The sequence below is a fragment of the Labrus bergylta genome, chromosome 21 (genome assembly GCF_963930695.1).
Source record: "Labrus bergylta chromosome 21, fLabBer1.1, whole genome shotgun sequence".
Classification (NCBI taxonomy): Eukaryota; Metazoa; Chordata; class Actinopteri; order Labriformes; family Labridae; genus Labrus; species Labrus bergylta.
This window is the reverse complement of record NC_089215.1, coordinates 22,656,323-22,666,665: the sequence shown is the minus strand read 5'-3', so window position 1 is coordinate 22,666,665 and position 10,343 is coordinate 22,656,323.

The following is a 10,343-nucleotide window of genomic DNA, read 5'->3' as shown; positions in this document are numbered from 1 at the left end:
GAGCTTAATCCCTTCTTGTATGCTAACAGTTTTGATTTCTTGGTTTTATTGAACACCCAGACAGACGACATGAGAGATGTTGGGACGCTGTGTATACAATGACTCACTTGATCAATGTGTCAAAACAAAGTCTGAGTCCTCAATCATTCTCAGTCATCAAGTCAGCTCTCTCACACTTTAGCCAGAGTCTCTTAACTTTGGCTCAGCTTCAGTTTATTGTGCCACCTCTCATCCATCAGGTATTGATGATCCATCAGTAGACTCCACTATGTACTTTACTAAAATGGACTCTGTACGAGTGCTCAAAGCAATTCACAGTCAGGCTTTACATTGATATTAACAAATGCATTTTATAACATAAGCTACAAATGTCTATGGCTGTAGAAAACTAGGCTGAAAAGATGTAGAATATAGAGATTGTTAAAGGAATCATTTCTTTCAAGATGAGTCTTAAAGGTCCCATATTATGCTTTTTCTGGTTTATATGCTCTTTAGTGTGTTTTCCAAGTGTCCTGTGCATGTTTAGGCACATCTTTTTGCAAAAATTCAAAGTCTGCGGAAACGCGGCTTCTCCTACATCCTCCTGTTAGCTGCAGCATTAGCTGCATGTAACGCTCGATTCTAGCCCCCCTCGATAAAAATTTGTCAGTCCCACATCACTGTCAGTGTGAGATCACTGATCTAAGCCCATTGGCTCGTTGTGGCAAGCCCTGCAGCTCATGCAGGCTAGAGAAACCAACTAAGGCTTTGTTTGGACCAGGAGGACAACCTCTGAAGGTGAAAGGTCAGTTCAAAGCTACTCTTAGCAAAAACAACAGGAGCACTAAGCAGGACATTTTTGTTGTAGAGGGGTTGTGTACGCCACTGCTTAGTGGGCTAGCTGCCATAGCATTACAGTTGGTTGCAAGATTGGATAACCTCAACCTGGACTCCAAAGAGACAGTGAAACAGGAGTTTCCAAAGCTTTTTGATGGTCTAGGTAAGATGGAGGGTGAGTACAATATCGTACTGAAGCCAGGGGCACAACCTTTCTCTCTCTCAACACCCAGACGCATCTCTCTTCCTCTTCTACCAAAGGTTAAGGAGGAACTAAATCGAATGGCGCAGCAGGGTGTCATCTCAAAGGTGGAGGAGCCAACAGAGTGGTGTGCACCTATGGTGGTGGTGCCCAGGCGCACAGGGAGGTTGAGAATATGCACTGACCTCACTGAGTTGAACAAATCAGTGTGAGAAAAACACCCTCTTCCCTCAGTCGAACACACTTTAGGACAGCTAGCTAGGGCCAAAGTCTTTTCGAAGCTTGATGCCAATGCAAGATTTTGGCATCTGGCAAAGGTGGTTAACCACTTTTATAACCCCATTTGGGCGGTATTGTTATAACCGTCTGTGCTTTGGAATCTCATCTGCGCCAGAACACTTTCAGAAACACATGTCACGTATCCTGGAGGGCCTGGAAGGTGTTCTATGCCAGATGGACGATGTGCTTATCTGGGGAGCCACACAGGTGGAGCATGATGAGAGGCTGCAGAGGACACTGTCACGACTGCAGGAGGCAGGAGTGACACTCAATGAAAAATGTGAGTTCTCGAAGAGCAGAATAAAGTTCCTGGGGCAGGTTAGCGCAGACCCAGAGAAGATAAGCGCCGTGAAAGCCATGTCGGAGCCCAGCAATGTCAGTGAGGTGAGACGTTTTCTGGGGATGACACCTGGCAGAGAAAACATGTCCTCTCAGTGACTTACTGAAAAAGTCAAACATGTGGGTCTGGGGCTCACAACAGCAGCAACTGAATAGTGATACGCTCAGATGGAGAAGGAGGCGCTAGCCTCAACTTGGGCTTGTGAGAGGTTTTCAGAGTTTCTCATCGGGAAGTGTTTCCATATCGAGACGGATCATAAGCCTCTGGTTCCTCTGCTTGGCTCAAAGAGCTTGGATGAACTTCCACCTCGCATACAGCGTCTATGTATGAGACTGATGAGTTTCTCTTACACTATATCACATGTGTCCGGCAAAGATATCGCAACAGCAGACGTACTGTCCAGAGCTCCTCTCAGCCACAAACCAGAGGGGCTGCAAGAAGAAGAAATCAACCTGTATGTTGATTCAGTCATAGCAACCCTGCCAGCAACTGAAAAGAGCCTTAAAGAAATACAGACACACCAGGACAATGATGCAACAGTCAAGCAGTTGAAAAAGTACTGTTCGGACGGATGGCCAGACAAGTTCTCAATTGAAAGATCGTTTCAACCTTACTTGCCTTTCTCAGGTGAGCTCATAGTTCAAAGTGGTCTGCTACTTTATGGCTGCAGAATAGTGATCCCAACCTCGCTCAGAGCAGACATGCTGACCAAGCTGCATGAGGGACACCTGGGGATAACCAAGTGCAGAGAGAGAACTAAACAGCCAGGCCTCAGCTGGGAGCTGACAAAGCTGATAGAAGACTGTGAGACCTGTAGCCGCTTGAGAACAAACTTTAGAGAAAAAATGATGCCCACTGAGTTTCCATCAAGACCTTGGTCCCTTGTTGGAGCAGATTTGTTTCAGACAGACAACAAACAATACCTGGTTATTGTTGATTATTTCTCAAGATTCTTTGAAGTAGCCAAACTGACTTCCACAACGTCAGAAGCAGTTATTGAACACTTCAAGTCCATCTTCGCACGTCATGGAATACCAGAAGTGGTACGCTCTGACCACAATTTGCTTCTGACTCTTTCATAAAGTTTGCACAGGAGTGGTGCTTCAGCCATGTGACATCCAGCCCACACTTCCCACAGAGCAACGGTGAGGCTGAGCGGGCTGTAAGGACAATCAAAAATCTCCTCAAGAAATCCAAAGATCTCTACCTAGCCCTAATGGCATACTGTGCTGCTCCTCTCCAGAATGGATATAGTCCCGCAGAACTTCTCATGGGGAGGAAAATCAGGACCCCTGTTCCTGTCATTCCTTCTCTGCTCAACCCAAGAAGTGCAGACTTGGTGGATGTGAACAGGTCAGAACAGAAATACAGACAAAAACAAAGACAGAACTACAATAAGAGACACAGAGCACGAGACATGTCACACCTGCAACCTGGTGATCATGTGTGGATTAAAGATACGCTGGAGAAAGGGACAGTTGTATCGACAGCCAGTGCACCTAGGTCCTACATCATCGAGACACCCAGGGGCAGACTGAGAAGAAACAGGATCCATCTCTCGTCATCTTCTCAAGCACCTGTACCTTCTGCCATCTTACCTGAGACTGCACCCGAAAACACAGATCCTGATACAGAGAGTGCACCTGTCACACCTGAAGTCCAGTGTGAACTGGGTCAACAGACTCCTGTGTGTGAGAGACGTTTTCCTACAAGAATCAGAGAGCCTCCGGCTTATCTGAAAGACTTTGTGTGTTCATAAAAGATAGATCTGAGTGGACAATGGAGCAGAATAATCCCCACACTCAGTCTACAGTCTACTCCATCCCTCATAGCGGAAGCAGTTATTTGTTCAAAACAAAAGCATATATGTATAAATACAATATTTGATGTTGTGCGATGCTAAAGTGTTTACAAAGCATTTGTTAAAGAGTTAGGGTTTAGAACTACGGTAAAAGAAAGTATAAGCTATAAATGTTCTTATTGATGATGTTGAGTTTCATCTAAATAACATTTAACTTACAAAGGTGTTATACCTTACAAGTTAGAATGAGGTGCTTTAATATACTGTTGTTTATCTTTGCATCTCTTGTCTAGAAAGGGGGATGTAGTATTAGGTTAGTACTTGGTCATGTACCTTTGTCATGTACTGTGTTGCTGGGGGGACACAATAAACAATGGAGTCTAACTAGTCAGCATCAGCCTCGGTGTGCTTGAATACAGTCTTTGGTTCAGGTTATTATTGTACCGATAAACAATATAACACTACTTACCTCAGCGCCCCCCCCCCCATTTGACAGGAATAGTCTCCCGCTTTGTGGAGCATGTGAATAGCAAGTTCGGGAGAATCTCCCGAGCAGTCCTCCCGAAATTATGTAGCTATCCTCCGAAGTGCATATGTGAGATGTGAGAACAAAGCAGGATATTTCACCATTAGCCAATAGGAGAGGGTGGTGACGTTTATATCCTGTGACTGGAGTGAGTGCGTAGAGTGTATGCATGCGACCGCTCTCCGTACAGGTAATTAAGAGACTGCATTACGTTTACTGTTCAGCAGTAATTCACTCTTTTGACCCCTCTGGACATGACACTGGTTACGATACACCGCTGCTTTGCATTTTTAAGGTCATTGACTTCCAAACCACTGATTTGTTTAAAGGGCTCCTTTGGCTATGTCTTATTTCAAGGATACATTTTATGACAAATGTAATCACAGAACTCATTAAAAATAAAGACACTCTCATCAGGCTACAGCATCCTGTATCCTGTACAATGCAGCAGTGCTTGTCTCCTTGTGATTTTCCAGCCGTTGTTGACACAACTCATTGACAGCTCCTCAAAAAACATTCAAAGCAGCTTCCCTGACTCGTCGGTTCGCACTAAACACCGCTGATCGACTCATTCAACAGCCGCTCAGAGAGTCCAGGAGCCACTGTGCAGAGCGACGCTAACAGATGGTTAGCGCCTGTTTGTGTACATACAGCACATATGTAGGTCAGGTACACCACAGTTGCTGGTTGCCATGGGAACTGGGTATCAAACATGACTGCGATCTCAGAGAAAAAAAAAATCGACTTGTGGCCAATCTGTGGCTCTCGCACCTCTCATCCCCTCTCAGCGGTTAACCCTTTCAGATTATCCTGCACATTATGGGGGGGAGAGAAAGTTAACATCGTGAAACAAGCCCGACCAGTTTTCTGCATTGTTTGTGGATCAATTCGTCACACATCTGGTCAGCCAGAAGAGTGATGCATTTATTTCCATTAACCTAAATGTGTGGTAAATCAAATCTTAATCCCATATTTTGACCTGGAATATCATTTTACATCACACGGGGTGTTCTGTCTTGGATTTGTTCACCAGTGTTTCTACATGACCTTGGGGATTCACAGTGAACACAAAGGGATTCCTTCTGCTTGTCTCTGCCTGACACTCACAGACACACACATTATCCCAGCACACACATGCACACAGTTATGCACTCTGTATGGTAAGAAGTGCACGTGATTGGATGCAGCAAGCCGGTGATGCATGTTGAATGCTGATGAGGTTCTTTGGGTGCTTTCTTGGAGGATAAAAAAATAAAAAGAGAAGCGGTAGAAAGCTTCCTCTGTGCCTGCAAGACAGAGAGGAAGGAAAAGAGGAGATGGGTGGGGGGTGGGGGGGGGGCAATGTTCCCACATTATTCATCAAAGTCAAACCCTGCCTTCACCTCCTGGTTGGCCCCTGCACGTGCAACCAATCACATACAGGTGGTAATACTTGTGCACTATCACATGGGGCTGTCCCTTTCTTGTCCCATTATTCATTATGATCACAACTTAAAGAGTTGTACTGTACAAACACTCCCCCCCCACAGCTGCATTGTTCTGTGTTTTCCTGCAGTAGATAAATAAACAAAACTGCTTTGTCCTCACAGTGTCCCAGTTTTTTTTTCTTTTTTTGGGTTCTTTCAGGCTAATGAGGTGAAAAATTAGCTTGAGGCTCACAAGGGAAGCTTTTAGGGTCAGCAGCATGCAAAGTCATTTTTGGTGTTAGAAAGCTGCAGATAGGGCATTGTGTAGTCAAATACAGGCTGAACAAGAGTTCTGACAAAAAGCCACCGATGGCATTCTGTATGTCAGCAGCATGTCATAGCAGCAAAATTCTTTTGCGTTTTGATCTTTTCGTCTGCAAATTCAACTATAAGACCGCAATCTTATCAACTAAAGACATGGAAGTAGGTGATGACCTGTTTAACATTAGCAAAGCAGTTTATATTGAGTCAGTCTCAGGAGCCTTCTGATGTAAATACTTCTTAACGCACCAATTGTATATTAATACGCAGCGGAAAATAGTTCCCACAAATAGCTCTGTTTCCTCAAATTTAAAGCAGCAATATGTCAGATATACTGAGTGAAATGATAAAGGTATCTTACTATATGATCAGACATTAATGAAACATGTTATGTTGAAGTGCTGGCTTCTCTGACAACAATGCAGCAGCCAGTATGTCCTCCTTCTAACTTTAGATTCTGCTCCTGAATGCTCTGGATTTGTTTGGACCAGAGGAGGTAGGCGGTTTTTAGGCACCCCCCCACACGGCCGTTTTGGACGCCCCTCGGTTTGCCAGATATGAGAGCAGTTATCAGGTCAAACCAACAGGTGTTGCAGCGATGGAAGCGGGCAAGAGAAGTGGTTCAGATAGAAGTGATTCTGCCCCAATCAGGGTAGAAAGAGAAGCGTGGTAAAACTAAAATAAAAATTGAAGATGCTTTTGAAAAATTGAGAGAGGTTAGAACACAGAAAGGTTTACAGACCCATGCATAGATGTTTAAACACTAAAGCTTCAGTGTCTGTGACATGGCAACCTGTGTGTACATTGACTCTAGGGAGGAGGGGGCGGAGGGAGGCAGCGCTCTCTTGTGTTTTGAATTTTGGAGTATGAATTTCATGAACTTTGTCTGCTGTGAGGTTGTAGGGTGATCTGGTGTCCTGCTTTGTGTAGGACTGCAAAGCATTTCCATCACTTGTCCCACATCACACAGATGAAGACAGATGGAGACAAACAACTATTTACTGTCTTATTTACCTCTACAGGCAACTTAAAGTAAACAATTTATCTTACACACATGGATTATGGCAGTGGGGGGAAGCTTGCATTGCCATTCTAAAAATGGTCAAATATTTAATATTTTAGATTTCAGAGGTTTTTTTTTTTGTTGCAACAGAGGTTTACTTTCTATATTTGAAGTGGGTGCATATTAATGTGTACATTTCTGAAGTATTGTTGTAAAATTTCAAAACTGCAATGTCATATGCTTGCTTTTTGATTTCATCTGTTGGTGGTCTTCCATGTTGAGGCTTGGGCTGGCTGGTATCTCATCTTTCAAGTAGATGGTCTCATATATTCCCAGTGGGAGAAAACATTTCCTTCCCAGTCTACTGCTGCTGCTCTTGAAATTCATCTAATGCTTGAGTCAGGGATGATTCTCTGACTGTCTGCACTTCTAACAAAATGACTCAACACACATCCAGCCGCTGTCACACTTCACACTAAAATCAAACAGGGGACATGACAGCACATGTTTAAGATTTGAAGAAAAAAAAAGGTGAAGGCTGCTGAATTCTGCTCTGCACATGCAAAGTGGTAATGCTTCGAGCTGATTTGCATTTTCCTGATTCACTTCACCAAAAAAAAGTGGGTTTGGGGTCTGTGAAGACGGCGAAACAGTTTTGCATTAGGAAAAAATAAATACATTTTTGAGCTGAAATTCACTTTTTCGTCTGTATTACACTGTATTAAAATGTGTCAGTGTCCATTATTACTATATCGTTTGAGGATAAATCAATCTTCTCCTTAGGTACTTAAAAGTATGAAATGAAACTCCAGCTGACTTCCTAATCATACTGTAGGGCTGATGAGCCGGTTTTAAACCTTTAATGAATTCAGCTGATCTCCTATGTTACCCTGAGCGTATCATCTTTACATATTTTCCAACACAAGCCGGGTTCAGTAAATGAATCATAGGCATCCTGACAGTGAGTCATCACAACAGAACCTGCCAAATTAATGAGAAGTACCTCGTCAGTGGGTTATTGACTCCTGAAAAGTGAGAAAATCAGAAATACCTGCTGCTTCCGGAATGCAAACTTCATGCACATGCCATAAATAAATGTGTGCATCATTAACATTTCAAATGACCCTTTTTCTGCATCAACATACACCCAGACATGTCAACTAACACCACACACAACACATGCAAATGCCACAAATTATCATAAGACCTTCCTAGGCCAGTAGAATCCTCTATGAACAGTTACATCTCAGGGGAGATGTAACATATTGTTGTCATTTTCACCAATTGTCCCCAGCTGAGAGTTTAATTGTGTCCACAGACTAATAATATGGCAGATACAACTCTGACACATATGCCTATAGTGCCATCTTGTGGTGCATAAAGGTAGTAAAGTTACCCACCAGGATTTCAAAAGAGGTTGAATAACAAAGGCTTGAAATGTACAAAGACGATAATATCAGAGTTTGGTTGATGATAATGAAGCTGCAAAAATGATAGAGGAGTCTGGTTTAAATTTTCTCACTTCATGTTGTGACTTATCTAAACACTAAATACAACTTCTTTCACACCACAGAGAGGCTTTGGTGTGATAGCATGGCTTGGCTTTTTGATTTTATGCTTCTAAGTGCCCAAATATCAGTAAAAAAAAAAAAAAAACATTCAATAGGCCTTCATCAAAGAAGGCAGACATTTAAATACAACAATTAGAGATGGAAAACGTTCTCATGCAGCCTAGCTTTTTCTTTATGCACATAATTCAGCATAAAGAGAAATCTTCCATATGTAAATTATTAAGAAATAATTAAGCATGAAAGAAACATAAAAAAAATAGTATAGTTTACATGCACTCATTTGGATTCAATCACAGGGCTGATGTATGGGGAGTGAACTTCATTCTCTGAGCACATGGTCACAGATATATCTTGTTCACAGACAGGTCGCCCTCAAAAACGATCAGAAAAAGACCAGAAATCCATAAACAGGCAATCCATATTAGAAAGAGATCATGAAAACATGTGCAGGCTTGTCATTGAGACGAGTAGTCCGTTCTATAAACAACATCTGACACAAACTAGACAGTTTGATCATTCACATGAGGACGAGTGCAATGTTTTCAGTTTCTGTAATTAAACCCGTTTGGGGTTTTTTTGGCAGCAAATGTCTTTCCTCTTTGAATATATGAATTAGTAAATCATCAAAAACTATATGTTGCAATGAATGAGCTCTTAAAACCTCATCAACTAAATTGAAACTTTGAATCCTCAGCATGAGCTGGACATTAGCTCTACGCTAACCTGACAAAATACTGTCAGTATTAACAAAATGAACAGTTAAAAAAATCCTTTATAACAAATGACAAGATATAAATGTTTAGATCATACTCTGGAGGTATTGCTCAGAGATTTAGACTCAGTAGATTTAGATTTAGAAGCATTCCCTTGTGATGTGAATCAAAGAGTTGAAGAACTTCCCTGTTCACACATTTGAATGTGTTATCATTTAACAAGATGTGTCATACGGAGCCTTTAGCAGAGCACAAGAATTATCATTCAAGCTATAGGACAATGTAACAGCAACAGATATCTAAGGAGTTCAATATTACTTCACTGATATCTCTTTATAATTAATTTGTCTCTCAGCTGAACCCCCACAATGATATTTGTCCCCACATATGTATATCTAATATGAGTGTTTGAATGATCCCGGCATTCAGTTGCACAGTTCTTTGGGTGTTGAATTTATATTTTATTTTATAATAGAATTCACGTTTTTTTTTTTTTAAATCATGTGGTGATTGAAAAAAGAAAAATGGAGCTTTTCCATTAAAGTTTATTCAAGAGGCAGGAGACCAAAGGCCCCTCCCAACATCCACACCTATTCAGTCTTTTGTTTTGGGCCTCATCAAGTCCAAACCCCAGAGTATATGTCTGTCTTGGAATATATAATCTACAGAGAATATTTTTTTAAGTAATGCAGACAGTAGAGAATGAAAGTAAATAGTATTCAAAAGGTGAATTTAAACAGACGTGGACATTCATATGAAAAAACAATTATCGAAACCTTTAACTTCATTCACTATCTGTTGCTTCCACCAACTCAAGTCAGCTGGCTCGCGCATTGGTTAGTGCGTGCGCCCCATGTGTGGAGGCTGTAGTCTTCCAAGCGGGCGGCCCAGGTTCAAATCCAGCCTGTGGCTCCTTTTCCACATGTCATTCCCTACTCTCTTTCCCTGATTTCCAACTCTATCCACTGTCCTTCCTCTCAATTAAGAGCACAAAAAGCCAAAAAAAAAAGTTTTTTAATGAATAAAATACAGAATTGTCTGAAAAAAAGAATGTTCTTTTAGAGATCAGATGTAATTGATGTAATTGATCTATTAGTGGAACTGTAAGACACCTGATGGTAAATATAAAATAAACATTTAATTTTTTCTAAAATATATGAGTCATTTACATACTTTATTGCATCAAAAATTATAATACATTACAAAGAATCTGAAACAAACCATTCAATGTTGTGTTTTTAACTTTTGTATGCTTAGAATATCTTCAAACTTTAAAGGCTTTATATGTGATTTTTTTTGATCCAGCAGATGTCGCCCTTGAGCACCAGCATGAAACCAAAACAACTTGCGCTGCATTGTTGTGTT